The sequence below is a fragment of the Cryptomeria japonica genome, chromosome 6, assembly GCF_030272615.1.
Source record: "Cryptomeria japonica chromosome 6, Sugi_1.0, whole genome shotgun sequence".
NCBI lineage: Eukaryota > Viridiplantae > Streptophyta > Pinopsida > Cupressales > Cupressaceae > Cryptomeria > Cryptomeria japonica.
The window spans coordinates 97021598-97046097 of NC_081410.1; the positions used below are offsets into that span (position 1 = coordinate 97021598).

At 35.4% G+C, this 24500-nt stretch overlaps 1 long non-coding RNA gene across 1 annotated transcript; it reads left to right on the forward strand.

Annotated features, from left to right (window-relative positions):
- Window positions 1-23810, forward strand: LOC131856037 (uncharacterized). Its single transcript, XR_009358154.1, has 4 exons — window positions 1-157; window positions 285-481; window positions 564-684; window positions 23399-23810. It is a non-coding gene; the product is annotated as an uncharacterized LOC131856037 (long non-coding RNA).
- Window positions 23811-24500: the final 690 nt, after the last annotated feature.

A 24500-nucleotide genomic window follows, 5' to 3' on the forward strand; every position in this document is an offset into this window, starting at 1 on the left:
TTTTCTTTTTTCTTTTTTATTGAAATTACGCATTGTTCAAGAATTATAAAAATGAGCCAAAGAAGAAGCAGAGGTACAATTCCAAACCCTCTATGGGTGGGAAATTCTTCGCTGGAGGAGAGGCTGATGAAGATTTAGAGGATGATGATACAAATGGGTATGCTGACTACTGGGTCGATGCTTGTCTGAAGGACTAGTGCCTTGATTCCTCTGTGACCATTAGGAATGTCCTCAAGGAACATTTCATTGCAGCTTTATATGATGGTCTTGTGTTTTTTTTGTAGGTTGATGGGGTCATTTCTTGTGGTTGTGGGTGCCCTGTTAGGGTTGTGACAGGGCTTGCGCAACCATCCTATATGGAGCTTCTATTAGATAGCACTGGCGAGGCCTTCTCCATTGTTGTGAAGAATTCTCTTATCACTTTTGCTCTTGTGACTTGAAGCCCCCTCCTGTTGTTTCTTCACAAGATTTTTTCTATGAGGTGAGGGACAATGATATTAATATTTCCATAGAATTGCATTACAACCTCGTCTTTTAATCACAAGCTCAAAACATAAATGCAGTTGCGCCAAACAAAGTGTTTGCAAGCTTACAATATGACTATCTCCTCATATTCCTTGGTGACATTTGAGCTTTCTAGCCTTTTGCAAACCCCCAGCTAGTTGTCTTCAATAACCAACAAAGGTATGATGGCTTCTATGCTTTGATCGAGACTCTTATCTTGATCTTACTTGCCCATTATAGTCATTCCTTCATTAATTCTCATTATTTTGTTAGTAACATTGCCACTAGTTGATTGCAATTTTGTTACATTCTCTTATCTTGTTTTTAAGGGTGTTTTCTTGTACCTTTATTTTCATGCTTAGAATTGTACTTGTTGTCCTGCTAGCCTGTTTGTTGATTTCGTGGCCATCCTATTAACAATGATATCAATGTTATTAGCATGATTTTGTAATTGAGGATCAATACCAATGTTTTCCCTTTTCATTTCACAGTACTCAAACTTTGTCATTATCTCTGTCTCCATGTCAAGATAAGTATATATTTGAAAACTTGCTTTCCTCTTGACAAGCTCTACATAGCTATCCATTGGTACTTTTTTGCTTCTCATAGTTTGTCATCTTTGCCATATTGTTCTCTTACTCCTTTGTCATTATTGTTTTAGCATTATGTGCCCACTCTCTTATACAATCTTCAGTCCACTGTGTGTCAAATTGTTTGTCACTTGTAGCTAGAAAACTATCATAACAGTCCTTTCTAAGTGCAGTCTTTTCTCACCTTTTAGGATTCAATAAGTTGATTGGATTGTGCTAAAAGTGAGAGTGGAATGGTGTACCAAGGGTTCAATTTTATTTATATGTATACATTTACATATATATCTATATGTATATTATGTATAATGTAAAACTTTACAAATTTCATCTACGAATAAAACTTGTATATGGCTTGTGGGTTCCCTCGAAGTGGATGGTTATGATTCTGCTTAAAGAAGAATATCTTCCTCAAGCACCCCTAAGTGCACTTATCCTCCTTGTTAATTTTTTGAATATCCATTACATATTCATGAACCCAAATCCAAATTAAATCTGGATTAATCATAAACTTATTGTTTTCATTTATTTATTAAACCTAGTGATTTGTAAAAGGAATTTTATTGCCTCACTGTTATGTTGTAACTGAATAATCATGCAATTTACTTATTTAGGTTGTGAGAAATATTCAATGCGTACCAAATTGGTATAATGTGAATCAGTAGATATAAAACTGGCATAAACTTTTCACCAAACAAAACAACCTCTCAAGACAAACTCTGTAATATCCCTACATTAATAATACCATTATTACCATTTCTTTCCCCTTGCACTTAATATATGTATTAATGATTCAATAAATTATAAATGAATTATTACTATTATTGTATATGAAATGATTATAACATTAGGTATTCATATCAATACTAATATTAATATTTATTAATCTTAATATTAAGATTAATGTATGTGAACTAACAATATTAATAATATTACCTTATCTACATTGAACTAAGAAATGTTATTAAAATATTATCATTCAACATATATAAACCTTATATTAAGAAATAACATAGAAAAATAAAAAAGAGAAAGAAATATTAATAATGGTCATACATGAAACGACACATTAGTATCTATTTTTTAGATGTGTTCTTTCCTAAAAGAAGTCACACCCATATTCAAAAAGGAAGGTGTGATTTTTCAAATCACACCCATATTCAAAAAGGAAGGTGTGATTTTTCAAACACTGACGGGTATATTAAGATGGGCAAATTTCCAACCAAAGGGGGAGGAAGAAAATAAGGGAAGAGGATCGCAGGACTGGAGACAAAGGGTGACAGGCTGGAGCAACCTTATTGGTGAGTATACCTTCCTCAATTGCTGACTGTATTCAACAGCAACTTAACTCAGGACTTTCATTAAATACGATTCTATTATTTGTGAAGATTTTCTTATTAATAATATTAACAATGTAAACAAAGCAATAATAATGATATATATATATATATATATATATATATATATATATGAGAATATTGGGAAGAACAATGAAAATCTGAGCAAATATATGTGCATGTAAATAAATTAGAGATCTGTTCTTTACAACAAATAAACAGAATTAAAGATTCACCAATCTAATAAATACAATGGATTTAAATACCTGAAATGTGACTACAATAATTAACTATAACATTCTGAGATAAGACTAAAAAAATCAGTCCACGGAGTCTTGTAATAGAAATTCTTAAAACTAATCTAATCTTCAAACTAATTCCGTATTTCTCCACATCCCCAAGGGAGATGGGGGGTGCTAGGGAGGGGCGGAGTAATTCCATCCGATAGGATGCCCCAAGGGTGAAAGACTCCTCCTGAAATCTGGGTTGCATGCCCCTAGGGTGAATGGACTGAGTTCAGTAATCTGGGCTAACTTGAGAGTTGGTTTCAAGCGCCCTAGACAACCAAACCCTCTTCTGGGAATAGGGACGGAACAATAGGAAATTAGAGGATGAATTTTTAAGAAGTTCTCTCATAAGATGCGATTAATTATGCCTAATTAAGGTAGTAACATAGATATTGTTGGTTAATTGGCAGAGTATAATTAGGGGACATTACAATTGATATCAGAGAACCGTTCTTGCCAGCCTGAGGAACAAAATAATTTATGTTACGTACTAGGAGGGCTACATCCACCATGAATGAACAAATGATCAATGAAATAAGAGCCTTTATGGAGAAAACAAATCAAACATTCATAGATCAGATTGCAAAAAATGAAAAAACAAACCAAGCACTACTTCAGGCCCTACAGAATATAGGGAATACAACCTACAAAAACAATCCCTCCAATGAGAGAGATGTTAGTTCAAATCAGTCAAGAAATAATAACGGATCATCTATACCTAGAGTACCCCAACCACCGTTCCTACCCAGGGAAGATACTCCAAGGGAAGAAGATGAAATTGACCCTCCTTCCAATAGCATGGAGGAAATTGCTAGAGCATATAGAGACTTGGACCCTGAGGTTAGGGAACTCATAACATTTAGGGAGTTTTGTGGAGCTAAGAGACAAGAGGTACCTAGGAAAAGGAAAAAACAACCAAATAAGGAATTGAGACATAAGGTGAATAACGTAACACTCCCTAGCTTTGATGGGACAAATAAAATCACAGCTCACGCTTGGTTACAAAAACTAAACACCTATCTCACACTCAGCCCAATGACAGAAGAAGATGCAGTCCAATTTGCTACCCTACACTTGGAAGGTTTGGCCCACGATTGGTGGCACCATGGCCTCCTCACACAAGGGCATCAAAATATAACCTCGTATGAAGAATTCTCACAAAAACTCATCAAGAGGTTTGAAAGGAGACACCCTCAAGAAGATTTTAAAAGGTTGACACAATTAAAACAACAAGGATCAATAGAGGACTATATAACAGAATTCCAGAAAATCTCAGTCCGGGTCTTAGGAATAGAAGAAGACAGACTTACCTACCTATTCGTAGAAGGCTTAAAGGACTCACTCAAGGGGTTAGTGAGCGCACTTAATCCACTATCCTTAGAAGATGCCATTGAGAAAGCATTAAAACTGGAAGTAACAACAACTAGCAGCAAACCCTTTTTCAAAAAGAATGAAGCACACAAACCCTCCCAATCTAAGGAAGGTCATAATGAACTCAAGAAAAAGAACTTATGTTACACATGTAAAGAGCCTTGGGGATGAGGACATTCCTGCCAAAAGAAGGAAAAACTGTGTTATAACTGTAAAGAAAAATGGGAACCAGGTCACAGATGCACCAAAAGGGGTAGAGCCCAAATGATGGAAGCAACCTCTGAGGATGAAATGGAGGAAAATGATAACAAAAGAGCTAGGGCCAAAGAAGATGAACACATAACCTTAGCCACCATCACTCATACTTGCAAAAATCAATTATTTCGCATCAGAAGTACACTTAGAGGGCAAAGAGTTATCGTCCTAGTGGATAGTGGGGCGTCCCACAATTTCATTAGTGAAGCGTTAGTGGCAAGAAGAAAGATCAAAACTGAAAATTTTAGAGGGTTTACAACAACAACAGCCACTGGAGACATGATCCAATGCAACAAAATAGTTCCACAACTGGAGGTACTCTTAGGCAAACATCCCATCAAGGAAGATTTCTATGTCGTACCTTTAGATGCTGATATGATCCTAGGTTCACCATGGATATACTCCTTGGGATGTTACATGACAGATCTTCCCAACCTAACAATTTGCTTTCAACATGAAGGAAAGGAAGTTACATTGCAGGGTATACCTAACGGGACCTCAAAGGTAGTTTCTTGCAAAAAGATGGAAAGAATTTTTGGGTAAGTTTGGGGGCACAAATATTATTAATAAAGTCAAACTATTGTTTCTTGGTAAACACGCTTACAAGTTTATTTTTGTTGTAAATATTTAGGAAAGGTCAAGGACAATGGGTAGCACAATGTTTGGTCCTTGACAAGTCTACTTCCCAAGGAAGAGTTGTGCACATTGACATAAAACCCATTCTCAAGAAGCACAAAAAGGTCTTTGATGACATCCCTCTAGGATTACCCCCCAAAAGAGGATTTGAACACATAATAGAATTAGAGAAGGGAGCACAACCAGTAATCACCACTCCTTATAGACATCCCCAAAAGTTTAAAGAGGAAATAGATAAAGCTATAAACGAATTACTTGAGATGGGACACATTCAACCTAGTTCCAGCCCTTTTGCATCATCCGTGGTCCTTGTCAAAAAGAAGGATGGAACAATGAGAATGTGTATAGATTACAGGGCATTGAATAAGAAAACTATTAAAAATCGGTATCCTATTCCAAGGGTGGACGAGCTTATAGATGAACTCCATGGGGCCAAATACTTCTCCAAGATCGACCTAAGGTCAGGATACCACCAAATCAAAGTGAGGGAGGAAGATATTCCTAAGACAACATTCAGATGCCACTATGGACACTTTGAATTCCTAGTCCTTCCCTTTGGGTTAACCAATGCCCTAGTTACATTTCAGTCTTGTATGAACCATACTTTCAGGAAACAACTTAGGAAGTTTTTGTTAATATTCTTTGATGATATCTTGATATATAGTAAAACATGGGAGGACCATCTTAAGCATATTGATGAAGTATTGGGAATACTGAAGCAAGAATCACTATATGCCAAAGCTTCAAAATGTGAATTTGGATTAAAGGAAATCCTATACCTAGGCCACAAGATTAGCGAACAAGGTGTAAGTGTTGACGAAGAATAAATCAAGGCTACTAAGGAATGGCCTAGACCCAAAACCTTAACTCAACTAAGAGGGTTTGTGGGGCTATGTAGTTATTACCGGAGGTTTGTGAAAGGATTCTCCAAGATTGCAGCTCCCCTCATGGACCTAACCAAAAAGGGAACTTTTGGATGGAATGAACAAGCCCAACAAGCCTTTGACAACCTCAAAGTAGCAATGAGTACATGTCCTGTTTTGGCCATCCCTGACTTTGGCTTACCTTTTGAACTACAATGTGATGCATCAGGAGAAGGCATTGGTGCAGTCCTCATGCAGAACAGGCACCCAATTGCTTTTGAAAGTAGGAAACTCACCACGACCGAGAGGTTCTACTCCATATATGACAAGGAAATGTTGGCTATTATGCATGCCTTGGCAAAATTCAGGCAATACCTTGTTTGTGGGAAGTTCTTGGTTAAAATAGATCATAACAACTTACAGTTCTTCCTACAACAAAGGGATCTTAACGATCAACAACAGAAATGGGTAAGCAAACTACAAGCCTAAAATTTTGATATAGAATATGTTAAGGGAAAAAACAACATGGTAGCTGATGCATTATCTAGAAGAACCTATCTATGTACCATAACGGATATCACGGCCGATTGGAAGCACTCCATTATTGCAGAATATGCCAAAGATCCTCATGCAAATGACATCATCGAAGGCAACATACAGCATGAAGGCTATAAAGTGGTAGAGTAACTCATCCTCTATAAGAATAGAATATATCTTACACCAAGTTCGAAAATGAAGGAAAGAATTATTAGGGAATACCATGACAACCCTATGGTAGGACATCCAGGATATTATAAAACATATAAACAGGTGAGAGAAAAATATTCTTGGAAAGGTCTTAAGAAGGATGTATTGATACATGTCCAAGAGTGCATAACCTGCCAACAAAATAAGGCAGAGCAAACTCATCCAGCATGACTACTTCAGCCTTTGCCGGTGCCAGATCAGAAATGGGAAAGTATTTCCATGGACTTCATAGTAGGCCTCCCAAAAATTCAAGGGAAAGATTGCATATACGTAGTAGTGGATTGACTGACCAAATATGCACATTTTATGGCCATATCTACAAAATATAGAGCCCCTCAAATTGCCGAAGTCTTCTTCAAAGAAGTGTTTAGACTACATGGGTTGCCTAAGAACATTGTCAGTGACAGGGATAGCAGATTTCTTAGCATGTTCTGGCAAGAACTATTCCATCTAGTGGGCACCGAATTGACACCTAGTACAAGTTATCACCCTCAAACCGATGGACAAACCGAAATTGTTAATAAGTGGATAGAATGATATTTGAGGAATTATGTTATGGGACAACAAAATGCATGGGTAAAATGGCTACACCTTGGCGAACATTGCTATAATACTACATACCATGTATCCATTGGAATGAGCCCCTTCAAAGCACTATATAGTTATGAACCTACTTCTTTTGGGAGTTTAATCCATCCAGACAGCAGAGTACCAAGGGCTAAGGATTTTGCACAAGAGAATATTGATATCATGAATGCTCTCAAAGATAACTTACATCATGCTCAGAACCAACAAAAGCTATATGCGGATCGGAATAGAACTGAACAAACATTTGAGATTGGAGATTTGGTTTTCCTACGACTGCAACCATATAAGCAATCATCTATCAAAACTAGTGGAGCAGAAAAACTTAAACCACGATTCTATGGCCCCTATAAAATATTGAGGAGAATTGGTGAAGTAGCGTATGAACTGGAATTACCGGGAAACAGTAGAATTCACAATGTCTTCCATGTTTCACGACTTAAGAGAGTTCTTGGACAACATACTATACCGTGTGAAGAATTGCCTCCACTTGATGATGAGGGTAAGCTCATATTAGAACCAGAAAGGGTCCTCAACATGAGGGAAAAGAGGTTGAGGAATAAGATAATTCCAAAATATTTGATCAAATGGAAGGGGCTCCCTGAAGAAGATGCAACATGGGAAGGAGCAGAAATTTTTGAGCATCCTAACCTTAAATTGCTTGAGGACAAGCAATCTTAGGGAAGGGCGAACTGTAATATCCCTACATTAATAATACCATTATTACCATTTCTTTCCCCTTGCACTTAATATATGTATTAATGATTCAATAAATTATAAATGAATTATTACTATTATTGTATATGAAATGATTATAACATTAGGTATTCATATCAATACTAATATTAATATTTATTAATCTTAATATTAACATTAATGTATGTGAACTAACAATATTAATAATATTACCATATCTACATTGAACTAAGAAATGTTATTAAAATATTATCATTCAACATATATAAACCTTATATTAAGAAATAACATAGAAAAACAAAAAGAGAAAGAAATATTAATAATGGTCATATACGAAACGACACATTAGTATCTATTTTTAAGATGCGTTCTTTCCTAAAAGAAGTCACACCCATATTCAAAAAGGAAGGTGTGACTTTTCAAACACTGATGGGTATATTAAGATGGGCAAATTTCCAACCAAAGGGGGAGGAAGAAAATAAGGGAAGAGGATCGTAGGACTGGGCACAAAGGGTGACAGGCTGGAGCAACCTTATTGGTGAGTATACCTTCCTCAATTGCTGACTGTATTCAACAACAACTTAACTCAGGACTTTCATTAAATACGATTCTATTATTTGTGAAGATTTTCTTATTAATAATATTAACAATGTAAACAAAGCAATAATAATGATAATAATAATATATATATGTATATATATAAGAATATTGGGAAGAACAATGGAAATTTGAGCAAATATATGTGTATGTAAATAAATTAGAGATTTGTTCTGTACAACAAATAAACAGAATTAAAGATTCACCAATCTAATAAATACAATCGATTTAAATACCTGAAATGTGACTACAATAATTAACTATAACATTCTGAGATAAGACTAAAAAAATCAGTCCACGGAGTCTTGTAATAGAAATTCTTAAAACTAATCTAATCTTCAAACTAATTCCGTATTTCTCCACATCCCCAAGGGAGATGGGGGCTGCTAGGGAGGGGTGGAGTAATTCCATCCGATAGGATACCCCAAGGGTGAAAGACTCCTCCTAAAATCTAGGCTGCATGCCCCTAGGGTGATTGGACTGAGTTCAGTAATCTGGGCTAACTTGAGAGTTGGTTTCAAGCGTCCTAGACAGCCAAACCCTCTTCTGGGAAAAGGGACAGAATAGTAGGAAGTTAGAGGATGATTTTTTAAGAAGTTCTCTTATAAGATGTGGTTAATTATGCCTAATTAAGGTAGTAACAGAGATATTGTTGGTTAATTGGCAAAGTATAATTAGGGGACATTACAAACTCAGAACTGACTAGTTCAAACACTGAACTACAAATGCAATATCATTGTCAAGTAAACCGGTTGACTATCATAACAGAATAATAGTAGAACAACTCTGAAACTATCAAACCTTTTAACCAAAACATCCAAATACTTTACGAACAGAAGTAAAAGCACATTTCAGATTGCTGTCGGTCATCACATCATATCTAAGTGGATTTAGCTGTTAAGAAAATTAACCATATCAAACATAACCACAAAAACATTCACCACTTGACATAATGATTTTGACGTGGAAACCCAAATGGGAAAAACCATGGTGGGGATGAATACCCACAAGTATTCTGAAATCTTCTGAAGTTTGTCCTATTAGGAGCCAAGTCTGTTAAAGCTTTACAATAAGTCCTATTAAGAACGGATATTGTTAGGGACCACCTGGTTAAGGGATTGACTATAATGCCCTATTAGAAGCAATACCCTGTTAGGAGTAACCTCGACAGAGAAATCCAAGCTAATGGATCACTTGGCTAGAGGATTTAGATAACACTAAGCTTGTTAGAGCTTACCCGGTTAAGAGATTTGACTATTGTAATTGTTAGAGAACAACATGGGTTTGCTGATCTGGTGAATAGCACTACTCTGCTTGATCAGATCCTTTTCATGCTCCTATCTGCCTTTACACATATTGTAGATACATCATTTGGTTCGACAACCAATTACTCTTACATTCAACCAAAATTGCCAACATTACAATAAAGCAACTCATTGACCTTATAAGCTAAACAATAGGTCTGTAACACATCACAAACCTAAGATCTCATAGAGAATACAAACAAATCCGTTCAAGTATGACCATTGGATTATATAGAAATCATTACACATCATTCGAGACAACCTCGACCACTCCTTGATCACCGCTTCATCGAACCCTGTAACTCATCATGCGGTTTCCATTACATGCAATAAACTTGCTCATTCCCAAGATAAAACCGTTATCTCTACACACCAAAAACCATTTGAAACTTAATCTCATACAACATGCATACGTGGCATAATCATTACCGCTCATCATTTGATCATAAACCAATATAACCGATTCACCAAACTTCATCGGTTAGGGTTTAGCATATCAACAGGTAGGGTTTACCAGTTGATCTCACTTCTTCTCTAGTAATAGCAGTTTCCTTCACAAGCTTTCCTACTGGTTGAAAAATAATATTATTACAACATCATTACTGGTTATAATTGACATCAATGACAACATAAAATTTTCATTAATGCAATCTTCATGCAAACGCCAACAATCTCCCCCTTTGGCATTGATGGCAATACAAGTATCAATACCCTTGATTGCTATGATTGTGAAAAGGAATCCTAGTTTACATTTTACCATGTATTCTCCTTCAACTGATTCTCCATGTCTTCAGCTGGTAACTGGCTATAGATCTTCTCTCTGTCAATCATAGAATTCTTCTCCCCATAATCATATAGTTCTTCTTCCCCTTTGACAAAAATGGTAAAGTGAAAGTAAAACATGGAGTGTAATACTTCACTGTTCTGCATCAACAACCTACAACTTGATGCTCCCCCTATGGAATAACTCCACTCTACACCAATCCTGTTTCAAGATTCTTCAATTAGCTCTGGGTCTGATGTATTCCACATCATGCTCATTTGACCTCATGTAGGGGCACAACCCCTAGCTGACCTCTAAGATACTCAAAAGTAGTCCTAGGCAAAGGTTTAGTAAAGATATCCACTAGCTGCTTCTTGGTAGATACATGCTCCAATAACACATCTTTACTCTACACTTTTTCTCTCAAGAAATGATATTTCAGCTCAATATGCTTGGTTCTAGCATGCAACACCGGGTTCTTTGAGATATTAATTGCACTCATGTTGTCACATAAAATCTTTATAGGATTTGTAATCTTCAGCTTGAATCCTTCTAGAATATGTGTCATCTAGATTGCCTGGGTACAATTCATATACGCTGCAACATACTCAGCTTCAGTAGTGGACTGTGATATACAACTCTGCTTCTTGTTACTCCATGAAACAAGTCTTCCTCCAAGAAAGAATGCACCACCGGTTGTGCTTTTCCTATCATCAACATTACCTGCCCAATCTGCATCTGTATAAACCTTCAAATAAAAGTTACTTGGATATAGATACCATAATCCATAGTCAATAGTACCTTTCAAATATCTGAATATCCTATTGGTTTCTATCAAGTGTGTCTCCTTTGGATTCTTTTGAAATCTGGCAACTAAACCAACTGCATGAGCAATATCCGGTCTGCTGTGAACAACATAATATATTTTCCCTATCATTGACCTGTACTCCTTTTCATCAACAGATGCGGCTTCATCCTCCTTAGACAATTTACAACCTGTAACCATTGGTGTCCCAACTAGTTTATAGTCACTCATTCCAAATGTCTTCAATACCTCTTTCACATATTTAGACCGTGTGATGAAAATACCACTCTTCATCTACTGAATTTGCAAACCTATGAAGAATCTTATCTCACCTACTAGAGACATTCCAAATTCACTTTTCATCTCATTTGCAAAGTCATCACTCATGTCATCATTGCCTCCAAATATGATATCATCCACAAACACTTCACTAACTAGTATCTTATCTCCTTCAGATTTGAGATATATATTGTTGTCTTCACTGGTTCTCTGAAAACCTATCTTCATCAGGTGTACATGTATTCTTTCATACCATGCTCTTGGTGCTTGCTTCAAACCATATAGTGCCTTGTGCAGTTTACACACCATATCTTTTGCATCAGTCAAAGTATAACCATCTGGCTTCTAAATGTATACTTCTTCTTCCAGTATTCCATTTAGAAATGTTGACTTCATATCCATTTGATATACTTTAAATCCCTTATATGTTGCAAATGCAAGTAGAGTCCTAACACCTTCCAATCTAACAACTGGTGCAAATGTCTCACCATAGTTTTCACCTTCTTCCTGTGCATAACCTTTGCATACCAATCTAGCTTTGTTTTTTACTACTACTCCATCTTCATTCAGTTTGTTCCTGAATACCTATTTAGTACCTATCACATTTTTATTCACCGGTTTGTGTGCTAGGGTCTATGTATTGTTCTTCTCAATCTGGTCAAGCTCCTCCTCCATAGCTTTGCTTTAATCCAATGATCATCTCCAAATGCTTCCTTAACAGTTCTAAGCTCAATAGTGGATATCATGCAAGAATTCTCTCTAATTATTCTCCTGGTCAACACTCTAGCATCTTTATCTCCAATAATCTGGTCAGGATTATGATTGAGTCTCACATACCTTGGAATGACATGATCATTATCTTCAAGTTCTTCTTCTTCACTATCATCCTCTTCTTCTGAATCTACCTATTCCGATTGAACTGGTACAACATCATTCATCCGCTCAGACATCAACACTTTCAATGATTCTCTGTGTCCAGTTGTTGTAACATTTGCAAGCCTTACTCTTGGTGGAGTAACCAAGGAATATACCTTCATCACTTTTAGCCTCAAACTTACTAACATAATCACCTCTTTTGATAAAACATTTACTGCCAAAAATCTTAAAATAAATGACATTAGGTGATCTACCATACCAGTATTCATAAGGAGTTTTATCCTTTCCTCTTTTTACCAATATCTGGTTCATAGTGTAGACAGTTGTGTAGACAACTTCTCTCCATAAAGTTTTTGCTACTCCTTATATAAGCATCATTCTAGCAGCTTCAACAACTGATCGGTTGTTCCTATCTGCAATACCATTCTGCTATGGTGTCCTCGGTGCAGAAAGCTGCCTCTTTATTCCATTGTCTTCACAATATCTAGTGAAATCCTTTGAAGTAAACTCACCTCCTTGATTAGTCCTCAGACACTTTATCTTCTTACCACTTTCCTTTTCAGCTAAGGCTTTGAATGCCTTGAACTCACCAAAGGCTTCTGTTTTATCCTTCAAGAATGTGACCCACATCATTCTTGAGTAATCATCAGTGAAGATCATAAAATATCTGTCACCTTGAATACTTTAAGTCCTTATTGGTCCACAGAGGTCTGTATGAACCAAATCTAGCAAATGTTCCGCTAAAAAAGATTTGCTCTTAAAAGTTGAGGATGTCATCTTTCCTAACTAATATTCCCTACACAGAGCATTCACCAGTTTGTCCAACTGAGGCAAAGCTCTTACCGCCTTGGACTTACTAATCTTAACAATGTTATCAAAATTTATGTGACAAAATCTCCGATGTCAAAGCCAACTATCATCTATTTTAGTAATTAAACAGTTGTTGACTTTAGGATTCAAGTGAAATAGGTTACCTTTTGTCTGCTTGCCAGTTGCAATCAGTTCACCTTTGCTCCCATAGATTTTGCACATTTCATTCTTAAATTCCAATGGATAAACCTCTGTTATCGAGTTGAGATACACTTAAATTTTTTTGCTTTAATCCTTCAACCCAGTAAACATCATCTGCACTGCTCCTTCATTAAGATAAATAGTTCCCTTTCCTTTTACCATGCAGGGTGAGTCATTTCCAAATCTCATAACTCCTCCATCAAATTCCTTCAATGTAAGAAATTTTCTCCAGTCACCAGTCATGTGGTATGAACAACCACTATCAATGATCCAATCATCAGAACTATCCATGCGAGAAACTAATTCTTTCTAATCAGATTTCTCCTCTTTAATGGCTACAAAGACAATGTCTTCATTAGCATCTCCCTCAGATTCCTCATCAGTGATACCACCATCAACTGCAATGATACAATCTCTTTTGCCTTTTCCTTTGTACTTCTTGTACTTCTCATGCTTATGCTCATTGTCACCATTAGGACAGTTAGTTGCAATGTGTCCAATCTTGTTGCATGCAAAACATTTTAAAAGTAATTTACCTTTGTACTTACCGGTAGCTCTAGACAACCGCTTGGCCAACAATGCTTCAAGCTCAATCAAACTGTCTTCATCATCAACTTCTCTACTGGAACTAGATTCATAATTGTGTCTGACATCTCTACTTTTCCTCATAGGAGGGTTAGAAACTGAAGCTCTAAATGCAGATTCAGATTTCTGAACACTACCATCATAACCATTTAATTCAAATGCAGTAAGCTTACCAATGATGGAGTCAAGGGTTAACTTAGTTTTATCAATAGACTTTAGCTCTTGAATGGCTGCAACTCGGATAACGTAGACCGGTAGAAGGGTTCTCAACACCTTTCTAACCACTATGGCATCCTCCACTTTACCACCAACACTCTTTAACTCACCATCTCTTTGATTTTCTGACCATATTGTTGTATATTCTCACCTTCAGCCATCCGCATGTCATCAAATTTTCCTCTCAGACTCTCTTCTTTGGCAATCTTCACATGCTCATCACCGCTATAGATTTCATCAAGTTTCTTCCACACCTCATAAGTAGTCTCCAGACCATGGACATCAACATACTCTGAATCAGACAAAGAACTGATAATGGCCTCCAATGCTTGATTATTTTCTTGTTGCTCTTTCTTTTGATCATCAGACATAGTCCCACTAGGTGCAACATATTGAGTACCAACATGTTCCCAGTATTGACTTCCTAGACTCTTGATATAGATTTTCATTCTATCACTCCATATTCTGTAGTTTTCCCTATTAAACTTCGGACCTTCTTTCTTCATCATGTTTTTCAAGATATTTACCTCAAGCTGTTAGGCTTAGACCTTAGAGGACCTAAAATGCTCTGATACCAATTGATGGTATGATGAATCAATAAGGATCTGGTAAACTACTGAGAGGGGGGGGGGGCGTAAATCAGTAGATATAAAACTGACATTAACTTTTCACCAAACAAAACAACCTCTCAAGACAAACTCAAAACTGACTGGTTCGATCACTGAACTACAAATGCAATATCACTATCAAGTAAACCGGTTGACTATCATAACAATAGAACAACTCTCAAACTCTCAAACCTTTTAACCAAAACATCCAAATACTTTACTGACAAAAGTAAAAGCACATTTTAGATTGTTGTCGGTCATCACATCATATCTAAGTGGATTTAGTTGTTAAGCAAATTAACCATATCAAACATAATCACAAAAACATTCACCACTTGACACAATGATTTTGACGTGGAAACCTAGATGGGAAAAACCACGGTGGGGATGAATACCCACAAGTATTCTGAAATCTTCTGAAGTTCGCCCTGTTAGGAGCCAAGCCTGTTAAAGGTTTACAATAAATCTTGTTAAGAACAGATCCTGTTAGGGACCACCCGGTTAAGGGATTGATTATAATGCCCTATTAGAAGCAATACCCTATTAGGAGTAACCTTGGTAGAGGATTTGAAATCCAAGCTAATGGATCACTTGGTTAGAGGATTTAGATAGCACTAAGCTTGTTAGAGCTTACCCGGTTAAAGGATTTGACTGTTGTAATTGTTAGAGAACAACAGGGGTTTGCTGATCTGGTGAATAGCACTACTCTACTTGATCAGATCCTTTTCATGATCCTATCTGCCTTTACACATACTATAGATACATCATCTGGTTCGACAACCAATCACTCTTATATTCAACCAAAATTGCCAAGATTACAACAAAGCAACTCATCGACCTTATAAGCAAAACAATAGGTCGGTAACACATCACAAACCAAAGATCTCATAGAGATTACAAACAAATCAGTTCAAGTATGACCATTGGATTACATAGCAATCATTGCACATCATTCAAGACAACATCAATCGCTCCTTGATCACCACTTCATCGAACCCTGTAACTCATCACGTGGTTTCCATTACATGCAATGAACTTGCTCATTCCCAAGATAAAACCGTTATCTCTACGTGCCAAAAACCATTTGAAACTTCATCTCATACAACATGCATACGTGGCATAATCATTACCGCTCATCATTTGATCATAAACCAATACAAATGATTTACCAAAATTCATCGGTTAGGGTTTAGCATATCAACAGGTAGGGTTTACCAGTTGATCTCACTTCTTCTCTAGTGATACCGGTTTCTTTCACAAGCTCTCCTACCGGTTGCAAAACAACATTATTACAACATTATTACCGGTTATAATTGACATCAATGACAACATAATAGTTCATCAATGCAATCTTCATGCAACTTTCCCTATACTTAACTGTCTGTCATGATATATGGGCTCATAATTAAATAATATCACCTTGGTCTTGGGAGCTAAATGGGCCATTAGAGAAGCAACATCATTGCCTGCATTATTTTCTTCAATGAATCTTATAGTTGAGTTGATCACAAGCAACACAACTGTTCTGATGAAATCTTTCCAATCTGGAGGTTTTCCCCACAATCATAGTTTCTACGCTTTTGATTTAAACTCCCATCATTAATTAAAGCCAGCATGAGTAATTGTTTTTCTTTCATGTCACAAATTTTTTGAATATATGCAAAACAAGCAATATATATTGAAAATCCATTCAACAACTAATCTAAACTACTTCTACTGGTTCTCCATAATATAGTAGATAATATTAAAATGTTTACAGAATATTATTTATCCATTAAACTTACATTTCCGTTTGCCAAGGCAATAGCCATTATTGCAGTAGCCTCCATGACCCATGATAGGGGATTCCACATAAAACCCAGAAACTTGAGAGTTTTGCTTTCCTAATAGTCCAACAAGAAGAATTCAGTATGAAAAATGAACAATTTCTAGTTTTTCTTATTTCTGCATTTATTTCCACATTCTTTCATTTCAAATATTTGAATCTTCACTAGACTAAAATTTAAGGTCTAATTTCTAAACCTTTTTCAATATAGAAAATGTTGGATGCACACACATTCAGTTCATTATGGTATATTGATGAATCTGGTTTAACTTCTAAACCCCCTTGCATGTAAGTGCTATATCACCAACCCCATTGCATGCTATGGTTCATGTTTTTATAACCTAGATAGATTAAACATAATTGCAACCATATGTATGTTTTATGAAGTATTTAGTTTTATCACCAACCATTTTCTCTTCTAGTTTATTGGGATGTGTTGTCACAGGGATTTGCTTCTAGCCGCCCTCTTGACTCATTTTGAAATTTGAACTTGGTTGCACCCTTAATTATCCTTCATGAATGACCATCTAAAATTTGAATTGCCTCTTGACTTTGTCTGAGACCACTGACCTTGGTAATTTGATGCTGCTATAATGACTGTGGTAAGGAAAGCATGACATTGATTGACCTCATTCCATGTTACTATTCTTCTTATGCTGCTATTTTCTCACTGTGCATAGGGATGCTCTTTTCACTATGACTCTGTCATTGTATGATTGCTTCTATGTGGCTTGACATTGATCCTTTGAACTACTGTAACAAAACAATGATCTTCTCTTGACCCCTGTTCTGAGGTTACTGTTATAGTTGTCAACATCTCTAATCTTTGTGTCACTACTACCTTTGTGACAAACTTTAAACCTTTGTTACCCTGCTCCATCATTCATAAGGCTCTATTATGATCCTTATGGAAATAATGCTAAGAGTTCATAAAACCTTATGCATTTTAGTGGGATCCTAGATTCTTCATTGAACCTTGTCCTCCTTTTTCTAGTAGACTGTGTATCTCTGTCAACTGGGTTTTCTTTTTAACTTGCATCCTTTCACATTTCCTTGACCTTGTCATGGCTTTGAAGGCTGCCTTTACATGACTGTGGCACTGTCATGAATCTCTTTTTGTGGCTATTAAGTTGTCTTCAAATGACAATGATCTTGAATAGACCGTCCCTTAGGATTGTGAATGGTTGATCTTTGTTTACCTCTTTTCAGTTCCACACTTTAAATTATTGATCTCTGTGAGACTGCTTACCTGAGTTTTGACCTTATATATGTTGTCAAAGGGTTGCATTCACTATTATATCACATTCTAACACCATCAACAAGCTATCTTTGCCTTTGGACTGTACATGTGTCTTTTTCCATACTATATACTACCGCTGCTACTTTCTCTGAGATTGTATGTTAATGGGAATCTTAAGGTTGTGACCTTAGATTGTGACATCTTCCATTATTGTCCTTATTTCCTTACTATCATAAGGTTGCACTTATGGCATGGCTGCTATTATGTATCTATTTGTATATTATTATTCATTTGATGAAACCTTGCCTCTTGATAATAACACACTCTCCTCATGACCCTTCTTGGTCTTACAACAGTCTCTTGTCTTTTTGACAAGGACACCTCTGTGTTTCCATTGGAAGTGGTATGACTGTCCTTATGGCTTGCTCCGAGTTTGTGATAGTTCATAGGTCATTAAGATGACTGTCAAATCTCTTTATTAGGTTGTGAATCCCTTTGATGTTGAGTGACTATTGTCTTAATCTTCACTGTGAATGTGACAATCACATGCTTTAAAAAACCTTAATACTGTGTATTGTGACTGATTCCATTTAAGATACAATTTTATTCTATGGGGTTGTCATTGCGATTCTTTTTTAAACTGTTCACCCTAGTTTCTGCTCTTACTCCTCAAGTGTCATAAGCTCTTCTAAATTATCTCAAACATAAAGAGATAATATTGTATTCTCTCAGACCTGCACTTTTCTATGATGACTTCTACTTGATATCTCACTATGATTTGTTTCATGGCTACTTTGATCATGACTGCCCTACAACACTTTTGGCATTGAACACTATATATATATACCCTTTCATGGGTGCTTCTAGAGTCACAATCTTGGCCAAATTGGGACCGTGTTATTCCTTCTTTCACTCTGTCAGTTGCTTTGATGACCATTCCTCTGTGATGGGACTGCCTCTTCTAAATCACTATCTTTGAACTATGCTCGTCTTATTATCTTGTCAATGTATGCTACAAACCTACCTCTGCAATTGATATTCTCACACATGAAAGTGATAAACTATATTCTTGCTATTGAACCTTTTATCATTATATCGTATGTACTTCTCTTCTTGGCATGGGTTCTATATCTCATGCGATACTTTGTGCTCAACACCCTCTCTACGGTAATATGACTGTCTTAGATGAAGGTAATGTTCACAGTTTTGAACTCCTTTGTCAAAATGGACAACACTCTAAAGATTGTCACATTCCCTATTGATCTAATAATGACAATATTCTTCATTTGTCACTGTTTTTGTATCTTTTGTGACCGATTCAATGCTCTGTATTATGTGTCTTTTGCTCTATTTCTATGGATTGCTAAAGATGTTCACTGTTCTACCTTTGACACCAACTATCATTGATCAACAAGACTATCCTCCTACAATGCTATTGGACTGTGAAACTCATATTCTTTCATCATTATGACTATCCTTTGGAATTTTTTTGACTGTTATAATCATGTGTTACTATTGTAGCTTTGATATTGTCTTCTTCAAAGATTAGACTCACCTTTATTATCTTGTATGCATATGATAGCTATGCATTGTTCTCCTCTACACTATCATGAAGGGTATATGAGTATCCATCCTTTTAACATGCCCACTGTCTTTTCATGTATTATTAACATTTTGGAGAACATTAAAATTGAAAACACTGTCTTCTTCAAACCCTGTACACTTTCCTTGGCAAGGCTGACATTATCTTGAATTGGCAAGCAATGCCTTTTACACTGCTAGATTCCATTGGCTTTCATTTATTATGTATTATGTCCTTAACTTCTGCTTTGGTACCTTGACTCTTAACTTTTAAACTGACTTTGTAACAAAATGACTATCATAAGCACATTGTTCAGCATCCTTTCAAAAGACTCAACACACAGAATTCCAAGACAAACAACAATGATATTGAAACATTTCATGCTTTGTAACAGTAGAAGCTTGCTTTCAATAAATGAAATAGTTTATTCTTATGAAGCAAAATAAAGAAATAATCTTTATAGATTGGGATTCGTAGGTTATGCTTAAAACCCTACCTTCACTCATTCAACTGCTATTCCTTATTACTCTTCATCTTGAAACTGTTGTCTTCCTGTAATAAATTGTTGTCCACTTAATGGAATCCGTTGTTCTTCATGGATTTGACTATCTTTTCATGATGAAACTGTTGTCCTACTCCTTGAGACTGTTGTTCTTGCATTAAAACAAATATCCTTTGAATAAAACCCGCTACTTCTCATTTGATTTGACATAACTCTTTGAAGATCTGATGTTCACTTCCCGAGGACTACTTTTAAATAATAAAAAACGTGCTTCTTCCCACTGTTTTCTGCTATTTTTTAGGGCTTCTCTCTCTGTAAATGATGCTAACTCCTCATGAAATTGAGTTCTTACTTCCCCTAACCAAGGATTAGAAAATTGCACTTTACTTGGGCTTTGGGCTGATGATGAATGGCTAAGCTTTAGGTTTTTCCCTCTAAAGCTTTCTTTTTTGAAAAATCAAACTTCACTTTCTCACAAGACATGCGGTCCTCTCACAAAGTAATAAGTTTCTGAAAAACTTTGCAATGAATACAAAAAGAAAATAAAAATCTCCTTTTTCATTATTTAAAACAATTCAAAGTGAGAAAATTAATGAAACCAGACACATACGCCCTTAGATCTAAGGTTTCAACTAAATGACTCAGAATTAATACACCTTTATGTGCTTAGATGTGACTCACCTAAGGCTTGAGAAGCTATAAAAATGACTCGATAAGAGCAAATAGGGTATAAAGACTAAATTGGATAACATGACCAAAAATTATAAGGCGAGTTTCTCCTTCCTCAGAAGACAGCCCATCTCTATTGCACTTCAGCTCCTCAAAAACTTCCTCAATCGGTATATGCTCCCATTTTTCTCAACACCATCAAAAGACACAAAGCATTTAATAAAAAAAATGAGATTTTAAAAAGCAACTCCGTCAAAATCCTCTAAGAATTTAATCAAAGACTTTTGAGATTTCAAAAAGCAATACCATGAAGATTCTCAAAGCATTTAATAAAAAATAACCAACATAATTCTCAAAACTTAGAGGATTTTGATGGAGTTGCTTTATGAAATGTGTAACCCTAATTCAAGAAGACAGAAATGGAGTTGATGGAGTATCCACTTTTTTATGAAATGTGTAACCCTATTTCAAGAAGACAGATATTATTCATAAAAAACAAAAATTTGGACCTTCTGTCATAATAGATTTCTTATGATTATATACTTCCAGTTTAAACAGAAAAATCATTTCACTCACTCTTTGATCTTTTTTCCTGATAGTGGTTCACTAACTAAAACATGAAGATTATAAATTCCTTGGAGTAACAATCAAATACTGTTCAGTCATTCTAAATAAAAAGAACAAAAATAAAGGAGGGGAGTTGAGCTTACGAGATCAACATATTATTTTTTAAGCCCCTTGGGATCTAATGTTCTATCATTGTTTCCCATGAGTGAGAAAGAAATCAATTTTTATTGTTAATTGATATTTTTGAGGAAATGAAATTGTTGCAGACTGCAAATCTGCCACAAAGGTCTGAGACTTGCTTCTCTTGCTTTTGTGTTTTCATTCTCTATCCTTCATGATTCTGAGGAATGTCTAGGGCCTTTGTACTCTTTTCATGAACTGTTTCTCATTGTATATCACTGATAATCATTATCAACCCTGCTACATTTTGTGCTATTAGAGCCGTCCCTTTAACCTCTTAAATGTCCTATGGTGGCTTTCACTGTGCTTGAAATTTTTTATCATCCCTACAACCTATGACTGGATTCTTATTTTGCATGACCATGAGAGCCTATCATGAATTGTTTCTATCCTTTAAAAAATTTTAGGTATGGTTTATGCTAGAATGGTATTGGAAGCTTATGATCTGTTGACTAAATTTGTAAAGATATGTTATTTAAATGATGTATTTAGGCCTGTCTTTTTCAATCCAAAACGAGTGACTAGAGGCTAGAAGATCATTTTCTGTGCATTGGATCAGATCGGATCCGTCCATTTTCAATTCTATACTCTCATCAATATAAAATATCAAAGAGTATAAATGATTTAAATACAAAAGACTCATCCACTAGGCATGCAATTTGTTGTATAGTTGTCTTACTTGGAAGATTCAAAGTGATGCATGTCCAACAAGATAAAGTGAAAATTTACTTTCATTTAGCTCTATACAAGTAAACTTGAAGCGTGATTAAGGGCTTTTATCATAGTGTTTTAGGGAAAATTGAAAAGAAAGTGTTGTGGCACTGCAAATGTTTCCTAGTTGACAAGCCTTATCATGGCCTGCAGTTTTGTTTCTTGAAACCTGTGGTTCATATACACCTCCTACATAATCCAAGTAAATTCAAGAAGGGCATAATTTTCTTTTTCAACCTTACAAATCCTTCTTGTTAACAACAACAGGGCATAGGGCATTCCTTGAGCAATAATCAATCACACTTTCCATGATTGCTCTGCACATGATCAAATAGAAATAGTCAATATAAATCTTAAATGGGTAGAGAAATGGCAAAGAAACAGTTAAAAACAAAGTAATACCTAAGAAAAGGTATCATGACCTCTTTGCTGGTGTACATTCATATACTCTCTTTTAGTTATGCACCTGTCACTGTTCTGCCATTTAACAGTCACATGTCTCTATGGATTGTCATTGTTTGTTTTGCCTTGAATTTGGACTTCTTTCACACTTAATATGACAATGACTAAAAGTCTTCTATTACTGCACTTTCAGCTTCCTTAAGTCAAAACCTTTCTCTATTCTTTGAGTTGTGATTGCATTTCCTTGTGTTTGATCATAACATGCCTCTATGAAAATTTTAAATGACCTCATGTGACTGTCCTTAAACAGACATTATCCTCTATTAGTTGCTCTGTTTTGTCTTTGATTTGGTAGGGTTTGGTGTCATATGGAGTTTTGAAAAACCTTAAACCTATGCTAATGTCACACCATCATAGAATTTAGGATTGTTCCTTGGTCTATTGACTGTATATTTGTTTTTTGATATGCATTATGACCATGATTTCATTCTTTTCTTAAAGCTTATATCTCCATGCATACATTGAAATAGGATTGCTTTAGCTTTTCTTTTATACTCTGTTTCTTTTCTCACTGTTTTAACTCATTGTACCTTGAGTTGCTCCCTCGGCAGCTCCTCATTACCATAGCATCTTATTACTTTGTTGTTTATTATTACTGAATATTGACAATCATCTCTTCTCTCTATTTAATTACTCTTGTATGGTTTTATGACATGGCATTATATTTTTATAATATAACTCTTCAAAGAAAAATATTAAGACATTAGTTATTTTTCCATTTCATGTTCTCACTTGATTAACTTGATAGGTACACAAGAAAAGGTTGCTGAAGCATATGTCATTGCTGCCATCAAATTTAGAGGTCTTAATGCGGCAACAAATTTTGATATGAGCAGATATGATGTGAAAAGTGTCATATGCTAAAATTCATAATGTAATCAACGAGGAATAAAAGGGAAATCACGAATCCCTATCCTAATAGAATTCAAACAAAAACGCAATGAAATAATCCAAAAGTAAGAAACATGAATGTAAAGTTTATCAATCAACATATAGCTTCCATTGCTCTTCTCTTCTTTGTGGTATAAGAAACAGGAATGTAAAGTTTATCAATCAACATATAGCTTCCATTGCTCCATTGCTCTTCTCTTCTTTGTGGTATAAGAAACAGGAATGTAAAGTTTATCAATCAACATATAGCTTCCATTGCTCTTCTCTTCTTTGTGGTATGGTGTCTCTCAGATATTGTGTGACACAAAGATTCAAATTTCGTGATTCAGGGGAATTGTAAAGAATTGAATGGTCAATTTATAGATTTTTGGATGAGAACTGATTGAGAGGTGGAACAGATTGATCAAGAGGTGGAACCTAGGTGAGCTCACATGCTGATTGATAGTTGAACTGCTAATTTGGAGGTGGAACATAATTGATTAAATAGATTAAATGAGTTAACTGATTGAGAAAAAAGTTGATTGAAAGATGAAAAAGGGTGATTGGAGGATAATTGATTGATGACAAAGAAAACTTTATTTAGAAAAAAGCTAATTAAAAGATAGAAAAAGAATGATTGGAGAGAATTAAAGAAAATATGTAATTAATCAATTAATTGAAATGATTAATTAAAATAGATTGAATAGTTAAGTGGTTGAAAGTTGATTGAGAGCTTTTTGGAAAAAAGCTAACTAAAAGATAGAAATAGGAATTGAAAAGATAATTGATTTAATTAATTAATTAATTGAATTAATTAATTTAGCACGTGTTTGTACTTTGACTTTGTTCTTTGCATGAGATTTAATTTAAATATTGAATTTATTTTAATTCAATTTGTTATTTGAATATATTTAGAACTTGACCTTGATTTTCAATTTGATATTTTGAAATCATGCACATGTATTTGAAATTTTGAAATC